At 44.7% G+C, this 20,000-nt stretch overlaps 1 protein-coding gene across 1 annotated transcript in view; it reads right to left on the bottom strand.

Annotated features, from left to right (window-relative positions):
- The window catches only part of LOC145413769 (uncharacterized), a 181,653-nt gene that overhangs the window by 36,391 nt on the left and 125,262 nt on the right, over positions 1-20,000 (bottom strand). The gene's annotated exons all lie outside the window — the stretch shown is intronic.

Below are 20,000 nucleotides of genomic sequence, written 5' to 3'. Positions count from 1 at the left end.
TCATTCATACATATATCATTCATTTATTTCTCTCTCTCTATCTATCTATTTATCTGTCTATCTATCTATCTATCCGTTCATTCAATTAATCATTCATACATACATCATATATTTATTTTGGTCGAGGTAATTTCAGACGGTTTTCCTCATCTTGGTGGATATTTTTTGGAACTGGAAGGGTTAAACAACGCCTTCATAAACTTCATCAGTATCTCAGGTCTATAATAAGCAAAATAAAATCGTCTGGAACCGACAAATAAAAATAAGTATAAATATAACTAAAAAGGAACTTACTTTACTCCGAACTAAGGCAGCCTAATCTCACAAAAGGAATTACATGGGACTATTAAAAAAAATCTTAACACGTAAAAGACGAGTTTATTTTCTTTTTCTTTTTTCTTTATTTTTCCAGGAGGGAGTTTGCATATGTACATTTCTGAAAAGCTGTAATTAAGATCAGAACTGCTCTTTTTTTTTCCCCACTCTAGGCTTGCTCTACGAAGTCCTTTTTCTAGGTTTCAAGTCCCTACCAAACGGGATGTCTTAAATATCCTTCTAGACTCACAATCTTGGCTCTAACTCTACCAGGTCCCAGATACCCCTCTAGAGTCACACCTTTGGCTATTTCTCCATCATCTTTCCTATCATACACCAGGGATATCAGAGGTGGTGTGAGGCTGGTATTAGTGGAGATGCTTCTATTACAATTCATGCACTAATTCCACCATCTTATACCGTGATACACCAGGGATATCAGAGGTGGTGTGAGGCTGGTATTAGCGGGGGTGTTTTTATCACTATTTGCACATCAATTCCACCTTCTTATACCGTGATACACCAGGGATATCAGAGGTGGTGTGAGGCTGGTATTAGCGGGGGTATTTTCATGGCGTGTCTGCGTGGCCTTGTGGACTATAAACAGCAGTAAACACACAGCTACAACTTAATTCCCTAAACTTTTCCCTGCAACAGCCATCATCAAATTAAGGATCTCACAGAACTCCCCTCCCCTATTGTTTAATATACTCAACCACTGCTATAGTTTTTTCACCTTAACTTGGCTCAGATTTTCGTCCTTTTGCAGCTTATGTCGCGTAGCTCAATGGTAGAAGACAATGCTACGGCTCACCTCTCCTTTACACAGCACTTCTTCTTGACTAGCATCATATTCTGCTGTTAATCTAATGTTACATCTCAGCATTCAAGATCGAGAGATGGCAATTTTAGGACAAGTCAAAGCGAAAAGAAAGTAATGTATCTATCTATCTATCTCTTCTGATCTATCGCCATACCTCTATCTCTCATCTATCTTATCTCTCTACCTCTTCTGATCTATCGCCAGACGTCTCTCTCTCCTTTCCTGTCACCACCCGTCTATCTCTTCTTATCTATCGCCAGACGCCTAATCCCACAGTTCATCGAGGGTGGTCGAGACTAAAATATCTCTCGAAGTCCCTCTATCAGGCCTCATCTCCCCTCCCCCCTGCCAATCCACACCACCCTCCCTCATGTACTTCGAAGCTTTATCCTTCATCAGAAACCGCTGGAATCTCGCCCAGGCCCTTCTCTTTGTGCCCCGCCCTGTTTTAAAGCTATCTCACACTCTGTTTTCTCTCTTTTTCACTTGGTTTTCACTCTCATACACATACTATCCCACACCTGTCTTGGCTGGTTCTCTCTCTCTCTCTCTCTCTCTCTCTCTCTCTCGTACCCCCACATCAAATCAACCTCACCTTCATTTTCATCACTCTCCTAATACTTCCTTGCTTAATAACAATAATTAAGCTAATCGCCCTCATTATCCGATAACGCAATTAGCTGATAACGAAATATGCTTCCTAGGATGGGATAATAACTGAAAATAAGCGCTTAGTAGAGAAAGCTAAAACGTGGAGTTATTAAGTGAGTTATTTGAAGAGGTAGGATTATGTTAGGTGAGACGAGGTGAGGTCACGCTGGGTTGGGTTAGGTTAGGACGGGCTAGGTTAGGTTAGGTGAGGTTAGGTTAGGTTTACACGGGAGGAGACGCAGTAAGCTAGGTTAAATTAGAGCTGAACAGTTAAAATATCAGTGTGTTCTTGTGTTATACCCGGCTTTGTTATGTTAGGACAATACATAATAAATCAGGAGAGGAGAAGATAGGCTATGTTATATTAAACTATGTTAAGTTGGGTTAGTGTGCATGACCATCAAAATATATTATAGGCTATGTTAGGGTAGGGTAGGGTAGGGTAGGGTAGGGTAGGGTAGGGTAGGGTATGGCAGGGTAGGGTAAGGTAGGGAAGGCTAGGTTATGTTAGGTTAGACTAAATAAAGGTAAATTAACCTAGCATGTTGTGGTGTGATACAGGGTTAGGTTATGTCCTAGCCGGCCTCCTCACCACTACCACAGCGCCCTCGTAAAGAAAGTTATTTGGCCTCCACCCCTCATTCTCTCTCTCTCTCTCTCTCTGACGTCACCTTCACCCAGCAACGCCCCCGTCACTAGGAGCGTGACGTACAATCCAAGTCCTACGCTTTCCTTCACTCTGACGTCAGTGGTGAATCCTGCATCTATATGACGTCATTATACCCTAAGACCTGCATTCACCTGTGTGTGTGTGTGTGTGTGTGTGTGTGTGTGTGTGTGTGTGTGTGTGTGTGTGTGTGTGTGTGTGTGTGTGTGTGTGTGTGTGTGTGTGTGTGTGTGTGTGTGTGTGTGGTGCTACGGAGGGGTTAGGATGATGATGATGATGATGATGATGATGATGATGATGAGTTCCAGGATAAAACTAAGAATGATGAAATATCCTTATGATGCTGACGACGACAACGACGACGCTCAAACACAGCATTAATAAGTCCCGACAAACTCCTTCATTAGTGACACAACAAGACGTGGGGCCACAAACAGAAGGGGCCAACCCGTAAGACAATGGGCCCCCACCGCAGACCATCCAGGAGCCAGCGTCATGTGGTTGGGTTTATCAGTGGTGCGATGTAGTGTGGTGAGAGGGGGTTATGTGCTGAATTTTTGCCTTCACACACACATACACACACACACACACACACACACACACACACACACACACACACACACACACACACTCTACCCCACCACACACACATATATCTCCCCCCAGACACACCTCCTACCCCACTCACACACCTTCCCCCGACACAATTTCACCTTCCATCATCCTTTTGGCATCCAGTCCCCTACCACTGTGTCTGCTATTACAATCCCTCTCTTAAAATCTCCCTTAGTCTTTCATCCCCTGCCATTCACTCCCCCCTTCTCATATTCTCCCCTCCCTCTCCCTTTCCCCTCTCCTATCCTCCCTCTTTTCACGTCCACAATAATTTCCCTCCACTCTTTCCTTTACTCTCCCTTCCCCTCCCTCTCCTACCAGCATCCACCCTCAGTTCCCTCCCCCCTCTTCAGCATTCGTTCTTTCTCCCTCAACTCCCTCCTCCCCCCCCCCTACAAATCCCTGTCCTCCACCCTCCACAGTTTCCCATCATTCCCCCATCAGCCTCCACTCCTCTCCTCAAAGCTCTCTCTCTTTCCTTCTCCCTTCCCCCGTCTCCTATCTCCCCCCCCACCTCTCTCTCTTCCTCTCCCTTTTCCTCACATCCCTTCCCCCATCTCCCATCTTCCCTCTCCTTTTCGTCCTTTCTTCCCCCCATCTCCCATCTTCCCTCTCCTTTTCGTCCTTTCTTCCCCCCATCTCCCATCTTCCCTCTCCTTTTCGTCCTTTCTTCCCCCCATCTCCCCCATCACTCTCCTTCTCCATCCCCGTTCCTTTTCTCATCTATTCTCTTCCTCTCTCCTCCCTCCCCATCCCTACCCCCATTTATCCTCTCCCTATCCTCCTCCCTTCCCTCACCTCCCTCCTTCTACCTTTCCCCCATCCCCTCTCACGTTCTCTCATCTCCCGTCCCCTTCCCCTCCTCCCCTTTCCCCTCCCCCGCCTCACGTCCCCTCGTTAACCTCAGCGTCCATTATACGGGTAAATGACCGTGACGACAATGTGGGTTTCCGCCATAAAACAATGCGGATATCGCCGTCCGCCACCGCTTTACTACCTATCAAACTCCGCTCATTGATTCAAACGTACAGTCGCGGCTCGAATGTGCTTTTACAACTCCGAGGTTTCGAACTGATTGACCCCTTGAACATGGCGACTTCTTTCTGTGCTACATTTTTACTATTATATTCAACTCGGGAATAAGCTTAGTGAAAGGTTTAACGAAGGAGACACCTGACCTTTCCACTTCAAAAGGTCTGTAGATACCAAGAACAAAGTGCAAAAATACGTCACCGGATGCAAGGGGATCAGCGATACTCCAGCCCCACTTGCTCATGGATCTGACACAGTTTCAAGACACTGCAAACAGATAACTGACGCCGAATGTGGATATCAAACTCTGCTCACTGATTTAAAATTGAACTTGCTGTAACCTGTGTTTTTTTTGCATCTGGGGCTTCGAAGCATGTAGGACACAGTCGAATCCCTTTGATTACTGATGATTCATTTGCCAAGATTCTTTATACGTTCGGGGTTTCGAAATAATGAAGCAAGAGCCATAATCCAAAACTGTCCTCTACGCCTGATGCTAGTTTTTTTTTTTTTTTCTCTCTCACTGTTCATTCATTTAATCAAAAACTCTACTGACCTCTCTACGTTCTGTTATTGTCTAGGGTTTCGGGATGATGAATCGAGACTCCATTCGTTCATAAAACAATGCGGACACTCCATCACTCACCGCTAAAGAACCTGTCAGAGTTTGTTCATAAAGATACGTGTGCAGTTCCGATTATAACTTACTGAACTGAACGGAAACTTGGCATCCTGTACTATAAAATGAATCGAAACTTTGTGCAACAAGTAAAAAGAAAAACATGAAAAAACTAAAACTGTAAACGTATCTAACAACACTAAATAAAACTGAGAGAGAGAGAGAGAGAGAGAGAGAGAGAGAGAGAGAGAATAAACACACACCCGTCCCCTCACGATAGTAAAATTCTCCCCTAGCTGCAATCTGTAGGTAAGCTCTCTCTCTCTCTCTCTCTCTCTCTCTCTCTCCAACGCCCCCCACACGGAGCTGGTAATTACGGGCTTAGTGAGCGAGGTTGGGCGTGGGGTGAGGGGGGGCCTGGGGGGGGGGACGGAATCACACTGGCACCTGCAACCCCCCTTCTCTCATTCTCTCTCTCTCTGAACTTTTCATCCACCCCCTCTACCTTTACCACCCACCCCATCTTCCTCCTTCCACCTAACCCCCTCTCCATCCTCAACCTCCCTCCTCTAAATATCTCACCAACTCATTCCATCCCCCTACTTTAACCCATCCATTTGCTGCCTCATTCCCCCTTTCCCCTCCCTTCCCGTCCCCTTCCTCTCAACCCCTCATCCAGCCCCTCACTGTCTCCCTTTCCATAATTCCCACCCACCCACCAATCTATCCACTCCCCCCTCCTAAACCTCTCTCTCATCAACTCGTGTTCTCCTCCCTCTCCCTCCCCTCAATTTCCCCTTCCCTCTCCCTTCCCCTCAATTCCCATTCCCTCCCCCTCTCCCAGTTCCCCCCCCACTCTCCCTCCCTACAGCTCTCCCTCCCTGTCCAACCCTCCTTTCTCCCTTGCCACCCCCTTTCCACCCCACCCTTTCGCGCCAGACCCTCTCACAATCACACATTCATTTTCGACAATTTGCAATATATTTTTGGATGTGCCTTTTCCCCCCCATATATTTCTGGTTGAGGGGAAAAAAATGAAGTTCCCCCATAGATACATCACCTTGAAACGCGACAAAATAATCTATAGACTCGAAAATATATATTTTTTTCGTTTATTATTTTATATATTCCCTGCAAGGCTGATGGAACTCGTAAAAAAAAAAAATATAAAAAAACCCGACTTATTGTATATTTATAAATCTGTCTATCTGTGTATATTTACCTACTTACTGAGGTACTGTATTTAAGTTAGTTGTCTGTATATATCTGCCTATTTATCTATCTATCTACATGTCTATCTATCTATCTATCTATGAGAGAGAGAGAGAGAGGGGGGGGGACAGACAGACAGACAGAATATGAATAGCAGATGCAAAGGAACGAAAGAAGGAAGGAAGGAAGGAAGGAAGGACGTGAATAAAGAGTGTGGAGCTATGATGGAAGGTCAGTGAGATGAATGAAAGGACTGAAGGAGGGATGAGGAGAAAAAGGGCCAGGCGTGATATAATCTTCCCCAGCAACGACCGACGAGTACAGGAGGAAGGAAGGAAGGAAGGCAGGAAGGAAGGAAGGAAGGAAGGAAGGAAGGAAGGAAGGAAGAAAAGACAATGAGGAAATGAAACCAAGTATGACTGAATCTGCAAAGACGAATCACTATGGAAGGCAGGAAGGAAGGAAAGAAGGAAGGAATGGAAGAAGGAAGTAGGGAAGTAAAGATGGAAGGAAGGAAAGAGGGAGACATGCAAGGAAGGGAGGAGAGAAGGAAGGAAAGAAGAAAGGAAGGAAGGAAAACGAAGGGGAACCAAGCGTGATAAAATCTTCCCTAGCAACGAACAATGGAAGGAGGGAAGAAAGGAAGGAAGGTATAAATAAAAGGTGCGGATAAAAGGAAGGAAAGAAGGAAGTAATGAAAAGTGTATGAAGGACAGAAGGAAGAAGGGAGGAAATGCAAAGGAAAGAATAAAATATGATAGTATTTTCCCTGGCAAAGAACACGGAAATACAGAAGGAAGGAGGGATGCATGAATCAGATGTGTGAAGGAAGGGTAGAGAAGGAAAAGAACGGGAAGGATGAAGGAAAGGGAAGAAAAGAAAGAAAGGAAGGAAGGAGGCTAAACGACTGAGTAAATACAATACGTGAAGGAAGGAAGGAAGAAGCCTGGATGTACGATATATGGCCGCCTGAATGAAGGAAAGAAGGAAGGAAGGAAGAGAAGGACATACAGATGAGGGATGATGCAACGAGAAAGAGGGGAATAATTGACCACAAGGAAGGAAGGAGGAAACAAAAGTATAGAAAAGAACTAAGTGTGACAATTTTTCCCAATACCGACAGACGAACAGGAACATCAGTAAGGAAAAAGAAGGAAGGAGAAGCCGGAAGGAAAGAAGAAAAGAACGAAAGGAAGGAAGAAAGGAAGACAAGGTAGGAGAAGGAGGAAGGAGGGAAAGAAAGAATGGAAGGAAGAAAGTTGGGAAGAGATGGAAGGAAGGAGAGAATGAGAGGAAGAAAGGAAAAGGAAGGAATGAAGAAAATGAAGCAAGACATGAAGGGGGGAAGGAAAAGATGGAAAAACGGAATGAACAAAAATAAGGAAGGAAGAAGGAAAGAAGGACGGACGAAGGACGCACACAACCGCCCAGCCAGCCAACCAGCCAACCAGCAGGGGTAAACTGAACAAAAACGGGCTTGCTGACGAGTGCTGTATGGATGGTCGCCCCTGTATGCATGTATGGATGTATGGAGGGCTGGAGGGCTCTATGGGGTTAAGGAAGGGAGGAAGGGGTGGTTTTAGGAAGCTCTTTAACGTTCGAGAGGATCCGTAGCCGTCATCATCATCATCATAACTCTTTTTCTCTTCCATACATGGGGTACAAAACATCTAGAATTAGAAATAGGAGAGCTTAAAAATTAGATCTAAGAAGACAGTGCCCAGCGAAACGACTTACGGGACTCTAATCTGGAGAAATAAGAACAATTAATCTTTGCTTTGACTTAATCCGGCTTAGGAGTGGCTTTCGGGCTTTACAAGGGCTTAGGAAGAACGATAATTGAAGATACCGGAGTTGGGAAGGCTGATAATTATAGCTGTACATCAAGGCTTGGAGTATTTATAGGATTTTGGAGTTTGAAGGAGCATGATGGTCGTCCTCCGAGAGTTGAGTAGCAGGATCTATGTGGATCTTTGGAGTCAAGGTAAGGTCGTCCTTCAAAGGGCTACAAGTCGATGGATATTTGAGGATTTTGGAGTTGGGAGTTCTGATTTAGTAGGATCTCAAAGCACGAGGATGGGGATATATTTGAGAGTTTTGCAGTCCCGATTTTTGAAGTCGGGAGAAGTCGAGAGAGCTGTTACGAGCCGGGAGGAGTGACAGACACCTAGAACTGTCCTCTAAGGTTAAAGTCTGCGGATAAATTTTTGTGGATTGTGGTGTCGGGATGCTTTTGTCGGATTTTGAAGTCGGGATACTGGGGTCGGCGTGATTTTTGAAGTTTGGAGAGTTCGAGTGGAATAACAAATGCCCAGAACAGACCTGAAAGATTAATGCCGATGGAAATTTTTGTGATTCTGAAGTTGGGAATTTGCAGTCGGCAGAATTTTTGAAGTCTAAGAAGCCTTTTTGAAGTCGGGATGTTAAAATCGTGAGCTGTTACAATGCGGGAGTGACAGATGCCCAAAGGAGTCCTAAAACGATAAATTTAGCGATATTTTTGTGATTCTTGAAGGTGGAAACTTGCAGACGGCGTGATTTTTGAAGTGTGGAGAGCTGTTACGGTTGCGGAGGAGTGACAGATGCAGGGAACCACCGCCTGTCAACACATCACGGACACGGACATTCAGCATGGACGTCGACGGCGGAGGAAAAGCACAAAAAAATGCTCGAATTTCCCGGCAGAGCACAATGGGGCGTGGGAGCTGGAGGGAGAGGGTTGTGCTTTATGAAAATGCGAGGTGTGGGAGTCGGGGCTAGGAAGGCTACTTACCTGGGCTTCAGAGTGAGAGTTTACCTGATAAAGTGAGAGTTTGCCTGGTAGAGTGAGTTTGCCTGATAGAGTGAGTTCACCTGATAGAGTGAGTTTACCTAATAGAGTAAGAGTTTACCTAACAGAGTGAATTCACCCGGCAGAGTGAGAGTTTACCTGACAGTGAGTTTACCCGGTAGAGGGAGTTTACCTGATAGAGTGAGATTACCCGAGAGAGTGTGTTTACCTGGTAGAATGAAAGTTTACCTGGTCAGTCACTTTACAACTCTCTTACTGCTACAGGATCTCTTATGACTGAACTAAGTGTACTCTGGCTGCTATGGGATTTCTCTTTGCCGAAAAAGAAAAATCACTTCTTCATCTTCTGACAAGTATGCGAGAGAAAAAAGAACCAAAGCCTGAAATCCTGCAAACAAGCTGCCCTCACCATGAAAAAAACGAGGGAACCAGAGTCAAGATCTATCCATTTGCGATGCCTGGACACACTGGCTATAAAAATGATGGTCACAGGAGGAAGGAAATACAGAATGGGGGAGACAGTGCCAGAGTCGCTATAGATAAACGTGGCTCTCTGCAGCTCAAGGGATTTTTGTATTTGCCCCTAAACTATCTAAACTTCTTAATTCTCTGACCGATAATATTTCTCTCGGCTGAAAAATAGTGCAAGGTGACTAATCCCAGAGTTTTTTTTGCAAGAGAAGTCGCGGCCAAAACGGACCGCCATGTTTCCTTATCGCTACGCATTGCCACTACTTCCAGTCTCCTCTCCTCTCATCACTGACTGTAATGTGGAATGAAATCTTCGCCAAAATTCCTACTCGTTTACATCATTATCATCATCACCATCATTATATCCTCGCCTCCTCTATCCATCATCCTTTCCTTCTCCTAATTATCAATATCATCATCCTGTTCTTCATCATATCCTCCTCTTCCTCCACCTCCACCTCCTCCTCCTCCTCCTCCTCATCATCATCATCATCGTCATCATCATTTACTCGTAACCTCCTCATTTATACACATACCTACCCAACTACCTACCAACCTATCTGCCTACCTATCTTGCCTTCCCATCCTACCTACATACCTACCAATCTGCATACCTACCCACCTACCTGCCTGCATACTCATCTACCTTCTTACCTACCTGCCTGCAAAATCACCACGCTACCCACTTACCTACCTACCTACCTACGTCCTCGGCTTTTTGTATACCTAGGCTACCTGCTTTCATGTTCACTTACCTACCAACTCACCTACCTACCTACCTACATTACATATATATATACGTTCAAACATACATACTTACCTCCCTCTCTCTCTCTCTGTCCTTGCCCCACCCACCAGACAAGATAAAGAAGGAGAGATGATGGAAGGAAGGAAGGAAGGACGAAGTGATGGAAGATGGAGGGAAGGTAGAAGGATGGAAAGCACGCAAACTACAGGAAGTGAAGTAAAGCATGACAGGATAAGGGTGAAAGACGGAAAAACTAGAAGGAATGTAGGAAAGAGAAAGGAGGAACGAAAGGATGAAGGAAGGACTGAGGGAAGGAAGGAAAAGGAGAGAAGGGAAATGGATGGCAACTCTCCCACCACGATTACCCTTCCTTGCCCACCCACCCTGTAAGAAGGGAGGGAGGGAGGAAGGGGAGGGAGAGAATGAGGAAGGGTGAAGAAGAGGGAAGGGGGAACGAGAATGGAGAAGCGGAGAAAAGAAAGATGGTGGAAGGAATGAGAGAGAGAGGGAGCGAAGTGGAGACGAGGAAAGGAGGTAAGAAGAATGGAAGGATGGCGGGCAGAGGAAAGGAGAAGGAAGAGGAGGAAGAAGAAGAGATGAGGGCAGGAGGAAACTTGGGCAGATGGGGTGATTTAAAGGAGAGAGAGAGAGAGAGAGAGAGAGAAAAAACAGGCGATACAGACAGACAGACACCTAGACAGGCAGACACAAATACACTAACAGGTAAGAACAGACACACAGACGGACAGAGACAGACAGACAGACATATTACTTCGCTAAATCAAACTTGAACATTACTTTCCTCACACAAACTTGGTCGGAAATTGTCAAAAAGTTTCAAAGTACCTAATCATATTATTGCCTAACTCTGAATGCTGTAAGGGAAAGGTGGTTAATTTGTTCAGGGATCGTATTCTAAATGGATTTGGAATTTCGTGACACCTCCTCCTTACCGATTTATTCTGCATATTAAACCTCAATATTTAGTTACACCGTATATGTCTTCTTTTAAATTTTTGTGTATAAGCACCATGCAAATCTCTGGCCAGTAATCTATCTATCTATCTATCTACCTATACCTATCTATCTATCTATTTATTTATTTATCTATCTATCTATCTATATAATTTAGACAAACTATGTCGTACAAAGATGATGCAAGTAACATACAAATGAATATTAAGGTGAAATATACAAAATAAATCACTAAGGAAGAGATGTCAAGAATACAATGGAATGTTAAAGGTGTACTATGCAAAATAAATCGCTAATGTTAAGGTGTTCTACGCAAAGTAAATCGCTAATGTTAAGGTGTTATACGCAAAATAAATCCCTAATGTTAAGGAGTAGTGCACAAACTAAATCGCTAATGTTAAGATGTAATACGCAAAATAAATCACTGATGTTAAGGTGCAATACGCAAAATAAATCCCTAATGCTAAGGGGTAATACGCAAAATAAATCGCTGAAGAAGAGGTGATAGGAAACCGAGCTTAATTTTTTTTTTTTTTTTTTTTTTTTTTTTTTGGAGGGTGAGGGAAACGACTCAGGGACCTCAGCTGCCATGAGAAAAATCCCTTCCATCTCCAGGTAACTCGCTTTTCCCACACCAATACCTGGACTTGAAGTGGTGAGGGGGGGGGGGTACTTGAAGGGGTGGGGGGTGACTGGTTGTGACTGGTCTGGGTGGGGTGGGTGATGAGGCATTGTGGTGGGGAGGAGTGTGGTGCTTGTGGTGGTGGAGGTATGTTGTCGGTGGTGTTATGGTGTGGCGGTGAAAGTGTGGTGCTTGTGGTGGTGGTGATGTGGTGATGAAAGTGTGGTGCAGTGGTGGTGGTGATGAATGTGTGCTGCAGGGGTGGTGATGCTCAAAGTGTGGAGCAGTGGTGGTGGCGTTGAACGTGTGATACTTTGTGGTGATGTTGCAAGTGTGATGCTTGTGGTGGTATGGTGATGAATGTGTGAAGCTGTGGAGGTGGTGGTATTATGGTGCGGCTGTGTGGTGGGGATAGAAAAGTCGTGGCGCTGATAGTGGTACTGATGGTGTCTGAATCACTGAGGAAGAAGATGATGATGATGATAGTGATGCTGCTGCTGTTGTTACTGTTGTTGTTGTTGGAGGTGGTGGTGGTGGTGGTGGTGGTAGTATGTGGTGGTGGTGGTTGTGGTGACAGTAGTAGTATGGTGAAGGATAAACAGAGAGGCCGTCAGAGATACAGAGGCGAATCAACCAAACATCGAACACTGAATTTCCTTTTGTATTAGACTTATGAACTGATACATTCCATATTTTTGTACTCTAAATATCCTTCCATTTAATACCAGTCCCATCAATAAATCGAGGGTCTGGTTGCTATGATACGTAACTTAATATGTAAAATTAATCTCAATTATCCCAAAAGGCAATAATGGTTGATCCGTCTTTCTGAAAACAAGGATTAATACAGTGAAAATATGGTGATACAGGCAGTGATGGTGGTGTGGTGATAGTGGTGAAAGTGTGGTGATGCGTGGTGATGGTGGGTGTTGTGTGGTGATGCTGGTGTTGTGATGGCAGTGGTATGATGCTGGTGGAGGTGGCAATGTGGTGATAGTGGCGACGGTGCGGTGATGGTGGTGCAAGTGTTTTGAGGCTGGTGATGGTGTGGTGGTGGTTATGTGGTGATGGTGAAAGTACAGCAGTATGGTGATGGTGGTGGTAATGAGGTGATGCTGGTGATGGTGTGGTGATGGTGACGGTAATGTGTTGATGTGGTTGTGGTGTGGTGATGGTGGTGGTAGTGTGGTGATGCTGCGGTAATGACGGTGGTGGCTGGATATGGTAGTGGTGGTGGTGATGGCGGTGCTATTGTGGTGATTCTGTTGTGTTTAAAACTGATGATACTGAGGTGCTGGTGATGTTATGTTATATATATCTAACCCTCGCTACAACCAGACTCTTTTACACAACTCGGGATAGACTCTTCGTATAAAAAAAAATAAATAAATAAATAAACAGGAATTAGCCTCGCAAAAACTCCCCAAAAGACTTTCAAGGATGATCACGAAAGGATAATCATTTCCAGCTTCGAGAGTTTCATGAAAAAAAAAGAAAAAGAAAAAGAGAAAAATAAAATCCAGCAGAGATTACCGAAAAGATAACGAGGATTCATTTTGCGCCAGGCTGTTTTAATCCAGGCTTCATTAACCCTTCCAGTACGATTATTCACTTTATTTTTATTTATTCATGATTATTTGGTAATTTATTTTGTGTTCATTTTACGCCAGACTGTCTCAATTCTTTCAGCACGATTACGCACTTCACCATATTTTTCTTGCTGTCTCCAGACGATTTTCTTCAGCTCAGGAAACCCCTCTCGTAATGAAGAGGATTGAGAAAAATCTATATTAACCATTTCCATCGCAGTTTTTATCGTCGTATTAAACTCTTTTGTCTGGTGACGTCTTTTTGCAGTTTATTTTTGTAAACTGAAAACAAAATTATGAGTATTCAACTAAGGAAAGATCTCGTACTCAAGGAATCAATGAAATCTGTCTCCAACCCCTCCAGTTTGAATACTGTCCCCTCAGCTGAACAAAATCGTCTTCAGGCAGCAAGCACTAAGTGGAAAATACGCTATCGGACTGGAGGGGTTAAAGTTACCTATCAGAAGACGATTTCACTCAGTTTAGGGAAGAGATCTTGAACTGAACTATCAACAAAGACATCCCAGACGATTTCATTCAGTTTAGAGAAGAGATCTTGTACTGAACTATCAACAAAGACATCCCAGACGATTTTATTCAGTTGAGGAAAGACTCATCGTACTGAAAAAATTAACAAAAGAAACTGGCTTTCATTTAGCATTCGTGTGTTAATTCCGGGTTCGTTAAAATGCCAGGATACCACTGGTGCTGCAAAAACAACACTAATTTGTCTGGGATTATGGAGGAGGGGGGAAGCGTGAGTTTTTGCTCCCCTCTCCCACTCCACGACTGCCGCCACACACACTGCCACAGACGGACGCCACACACCACCACAACACCACCACGGCCGCCACCAAACACCACTACACACCACGACCGCCACCAATACCACTACATACCACAACCGCCGCCAAACACCACTACTACACACCACGACCACCACCACACACCACGACCGCCACCATACACCACCTCCACCACCACACGCCGCGACCGCCAGCACAAGCCACACATCACCACCACACGGCAACGACCATACCACAACAATATCACCATACACCACCACACCACTACCACAAACCATCTACACCATGAACAGCAGGCCTACCTTTACCACCAAACACACACACAACCACAGTACCACACTCCTTTGCCACAACAACCATATCTTCTACCACAACATATCACAACAAAACCATACCACACATGACTTTAATTCCGTAGGCGAGTTGGGTGCTCTGGTCACAAAATGGCGACCTGTCCACTCTCTATTAGGTCGAGAAGACGCATCAGGACACAAAATGGCAGAACTTTCCACTTTATAATAGGTAAGGTAGAAGGAACTGGGCACAAAATGGCGGGCCTGTCCACTCCCTAAACACACACACACACACACACACACACACACACACACACACACACACTCGGAGGCCTTCAGTCCCCACCCCACTGGTCTTTTGTTTGCAGTGTGTGCTTTTCTTTTGTGTAGTGTGTGTGTGTGTGTGTGTGTGTGTGTGTGTGTGTGTGTGTGTGTGTGTGTGTGTGTGTGTGTGTGTGTGTGTGTGTGTGTGTGTGTGTGTGTGTGTGTGTGTGTGTGTGTGTGTGTGTGTGTGTGTGTGTGCGCGCTCTCTCTCTCTCTCTCTTTCTCCCTCTGACGGTATCACGCGCCATTCACCTTTTGTGGTTCATATAAGAGGCTCTGAACTACTCTCTCCAACACACTGTGGAATCCAGTTCTTTTCACCATGAGAAACATAACACATTCCTTATAACTCGTTCGATACTCTGACATTATTATTACTATTATTATTATTATTATTATTATTATACAAGGTGGTCCAGATATAACGCTGCTCTTCCACTACGTCGACCATTTCTCGTGTGTTGCTGGAGCGGCTCACCCAGCGTTATGCCTACCCTACATTATTTATACATATCCTACCCCCAAATCTACACCCACGCCCACACCAGCAGCCCGAGCCATTAACACATAAGACACCATCAGGAAAGTTGTTAGTGGTGCGCTATTCCCAGACCACCCTGTATTCTTGGCCCATTCTTTAGTTTTATTTTATATCCAGACGCCTTTATGCATCTTAGGCGAGATTTTTCGAACTGGAGAGATTAGATACAGCTTAGAATTGGCCTCTTAGCTGTTAGAGGTCCTTTCTTACATGAACAGAAGCATTGGGTCTGGGGTAATTGAAGAACGTCATTGTACTGAAGGGATGAAGAGAATAATTACAGGCGTAGGTGTGAGGAATATACAACAGAAATCTAACCTAATCTAACTTTACTAACTAACCTAACCTAACCCAACCTTACCTTACCTTACCTAACCTAATCGAACCTAACCGAGTCTAACCTAAGCCAACCTAACCTACCCTAACCTAAGCTAGCCAGAACCATGTTGGGGCTGTGAAGGAAAGTGTAAGGCAGGGGAGGGGGCTAAATGCAGCTTTCATGTCTCCCTAAGGCTCTTGTCCCACACCACTGCACCTCCTTCTTCACCTGTCCAGAGTTACCTGCACTTTCCCTTATCTCTCCACTACCTAAAATCACCTAAACCTTATCCTATTTCTCACTTACACCCCTTAAACCTTCCCCTATTTCTCACCTACACCACTACTTCGCTGCTTAGAATCACCCACACCTTCCCTTATTTCTCCATTGCCTTGAATCAACTTCACCCCTATTTCTCGACTGCCTCCAATCACCTATACCTTCCCCTATTTCCTCATTGTCTAGAATCTCCTACACCCATATTTCTCCACTGTCAAAAATCACCTACACCTTCCCCTATTTCTCCATGACTCCCAACCCTTAAATAAAATAGGAGTAAGAGAAAACTGGCAAGCTACCCACACCAAAATGTTAGAATATGAGAGAATGTGAATATTTCGTTGCGAGGGGAGAAGGACTGTGGGTTGAATATAGATACACCCGTAGTCTTAAGTATTTAGCAAGAAAGGCTATGAGGAAATAAACGAAGTAGGGGCTGAAACAGTTACCTAGGCACGAGGGGAAGGGAGCCTCGGGGGAACCTATCCTAACCTAACCTAACAAAACCTAGCCTAACCTAACCTAGAAAGAAAACTACAGAATTCCACATTATAATTCTTTTACACTAACTTGGCCAAGATTTTAGTACTGCTGCAAATTATTTCATGCAAATCAAAGGCAGACGAAGGCAGTATTATGGCTCTACATCCTTTCCATAGCCTCTTCTCGTGACTGGCATCATATACTAGTGTTAATCTCTTCTTACAGCTCAGCATGCATGATGGAGATACGGTAATTTTAGGCCAAGTTAGAGCGACGGCAGTACAGTGGTGTTATCATGAGCTGTGTCTATGTGAAGGTTATGGTCGATGTGTTTTGTTAGTGTGTGTGTGTGTGTGTGTGTGTGTGTGTGTGTGTGTGTGTGTGTGTGTGTGTGTGTGTGTGTGTGTGTGTGTGTGTGTGTGTGTGTGTGTGTGTGTGTGTGTGTGTGTGTGTGAGAGAGAGAGAGAGAGAGAGAGAGAGAGAGAGAGAGAGAGAAGCGGCCCTCCTTGCAAATGATAATCTCTGTTGCTTTCCTTGTAACCCAATGCAACCTCCACTGCTGCAACTTTCAATACCATCCTCTTCTCTCTCTCTCCCTCCCCACATTCCTCTCTTTCTCTGTCTGTCTGTCTGTCTGTCTCTCTCTCTCTCTCTCTCTCTCTCTCTCCTTTGCAAAGGTTCCGTTCCCCAGTGCACAGCTTTCTTCCCATGCAAACCACATATCTCCGCAAACCTTCACATGTCACCATTTCGACTACAATACCCACCGTCCATACTGAATACATGCTAGGGCTACTTCTTTCAGGGTTAGTATGCCGGGTTGAGAGGGAGTGTTTTTATGCCATGTCGGTGGATCTTGTTAAAGACCTATTAAAAGTAGCGAAATCTGGATCCCCAAACTGTTCCCTACTCCCACCCACCCTTACCCATTCCCCCTGACCTCTGGCACCTGCCCTGACCCCCGCCCCCTCACGTACAGCCATGAGCAAAAGTTCGCCGACACTTCTCTGCCAACTGGGGCAATAGAAGGTGTTATGTTTTTATGTGATAGCTGAGAACTGTAGGCGAACAAGTGCTCAAGCAACCTTCCACGACCCCATTTACTCCCTCATGTCTCCGACCCTCACCCCACCCCTGACCCCACCCTCACTCCACCCCTGACCTCCTCCCCCCACCCCTGACCCTCCTAACCCCCTGCCTGTCCCGTGGCACTGGTCTCGCGGCGGTGGTGGCACATCAAACGAGCGCCAGCCCTCCGCCAGAGCCGCTAACAACACAAACTCTGACGGCGACACAACAAACAACACCAACGCAAACAATCACGCCGCTCCAGGGGGGGTTAGGAAGGAGGGTTCAGCTCCCCTACCTTACTCCCCTCCGTATTGTGTTCTATTATTACATTATCTACCATTCCATTTAAAAAATCAGATGCTCTTTTTTTTATTTCATTATACAATCATGAAAGTTACAAAATGGGTGTAGCATATAATTCTTAAGTCCCTTCAAACAGAGAACATTATTTCTTTCCAGTCCAGCTCACGTCAGATTATATCCTTCACAATGAGTAACATCTATGGTGGAACAACGTCAACCAAGGGACATCTTACAGACTCGATTCCAGCAAACTCAAGGCGATTTTAAGACAGTAAGTTCTACCTCTCCAACGTAAAGTAATATTTAACAGATTATATTATTTTTTTCACAAGAATAAAATCGTAGTAGCGAAGGAGCTAAAAAGGTCTCTCTCTCTCTCTCTCTCTCTCTCTCCACGCCACCAGCAGCGACAGTCTCTTATCTCGCGTTTCAGAGGTAAACAGGAGTACACAAAGTTTTCCTTACTGCTGTCAAGTCTGTGGATCAGGTTACGAGTGAAGCGCTAGACCACACCCACACACACACACACACACACACACACACACACACACACACACACACACACACACACACACACACACATCCTCTCCCCATAAACACTTAACACCCACACACAACCCACGTACACGTACACTTAAAAACCTACACACTCCCTTCCCACACAGGCATCAAACTCTCTCTCTCTCTCTCTCTCGTCAAAGAATTATAGACAGACAGATGCATGAGAGAAAGAGAGAGAGAGAGAGAGAGAGAGAGAGTAACGAGACAAGAGAAATAGTAAGAAAATAGAGAGAGAGAGAAGAAGGGAGGGAGAAGGGCGGAGCGTGGCACTGTGGTTGAGCAGAGACGAACAATGGCTCCTGTCCGATACATGTCCAGATAACCCGCAGACACAGAGACAGAGACGGAGACAGAGAATGAGAAGGGAACCACACAGAGACTCTTATTTTCGTCTGCTGTCCCCTAACACCTTTTCGTTTCCGATTTATTCCCGTATCTATTCATCGTCCTCATCATCATCATCTTTCCGTATGTTATGGGTGAGATGAGTGTGATCATAAATCATCATCATCATCATCATCATCATCATCATTCAGACCTTTTTTCCACCTGACGATGGGCTGAGGCAGGATCGTTAATACATTCCTCTATTTTTTTAAATCTATGTTTATAAAAGGGAAATACGAGTAAATAACCCACATGAGAATAAGAAGCTGTAATGTGGAAAATAAATCGCCGTGGAAAAGGTATAAACTCTATATCGATATAAAAGGACACTTAGACAACACGCAAGAGAATAACATACTTTAATATGAAAACTAAATCTCTACAGAAGGGGTGCTAAGTAGACATGCCACACCGACAAGAATACGAGCTATATATATGTGAAACCTTCCTGCCGTGGCCGCCCCGACTATTGTCCTGTTGATGTGGGTGTTTATTATTAAGGCCTATTGTTGAGGGGGCTTCCAGTGGGCTTCCAGTGGGTCTACATACATACATACATACATACATACATACATACATATATACATAAATACATTAATTCCTACATACATACATAAATTCATACATACATACTGTACTTGAATAAACAAACTGTATGTGAAAGACGAAACATGTATTTTCGATTCTCTCCTCCCCCCCTTTCTCTCTCTCTCTCTCTCTCTCTCTCTCTCTCTCTCTCTCTCTCTCTCTCTCTCTCGAGCTCAGTTTCCAGTTTCACACACCCACACTTGTACAGCTACTGTATAAACACTGAGACGTTGACGCTCTTTCTCTCTCTCACTCAAACACACACACACACACACACACACACACACACACACACACACACACACACACACACACACTCGTAAGCTGAGAAACATCGTCTGGAGGACTTAAGAATAAAATTAAATAAACAATACTGCACTTAAGAACCAACTATATACTAGTTTCTCTCTAAATTGGCCCAGGTTTTCTTTCTTTTGCAGCTTGTTTCACGTAGATCAAAGGCAGAAAAAGATACTACTACGGCTCTACATCCTTTCCATAGCACTTCTTCGTGACAAGCATTATAATCTGGTGTTAATCTATTGTTCTAACGCAACAGTCAAGGAGACACGGCGATTTTAGGCCAAGTATGAGTAAAAACACTATAGCCTTCTTCAGTTATTCTCTTTTCTGATGCTCTAACTTATTTCTCACTTCCCCCGCCCCCTCTCTCCGTATCACTCACCTCCTTCCTTCCTTTGACCTGGCCTGACCTAACTTTACCCTCCCTGGCCAAACACGCTCCTCTCATCACCCAGCCTTACTCTCCTGCACCTAACTTTTTACCAGTGAGGGAAATGTGAAAACTTGCAGCGCCGTTATTTTACTCTGCATATTTTCCCCGGCTCATCAAAAGAAGGAAAGGACACACACACACACACACACACACACACACACACACACACACAGGAGGTA

The sequence above is a fragment of the Coenobita brevimanus genome, chromosome 97 (genome assembly GCF_032717465.1).
Source record: "Coenobita brevimanus isolate Jiangsu-jjx chromosome 97, ASM3271746v2, whole genome shotgun sequence".
NCBI lineage: Eukaryota > Metazoa > Arthropoda > Malacostraca > Decapoda > Coenobitidae > Coenobita > Coenobita brevimanus.
Note: the sequence above shows the minus strand (reverse complement) of the source record. Positions and strands in the feature narration are given on the sequence as shown.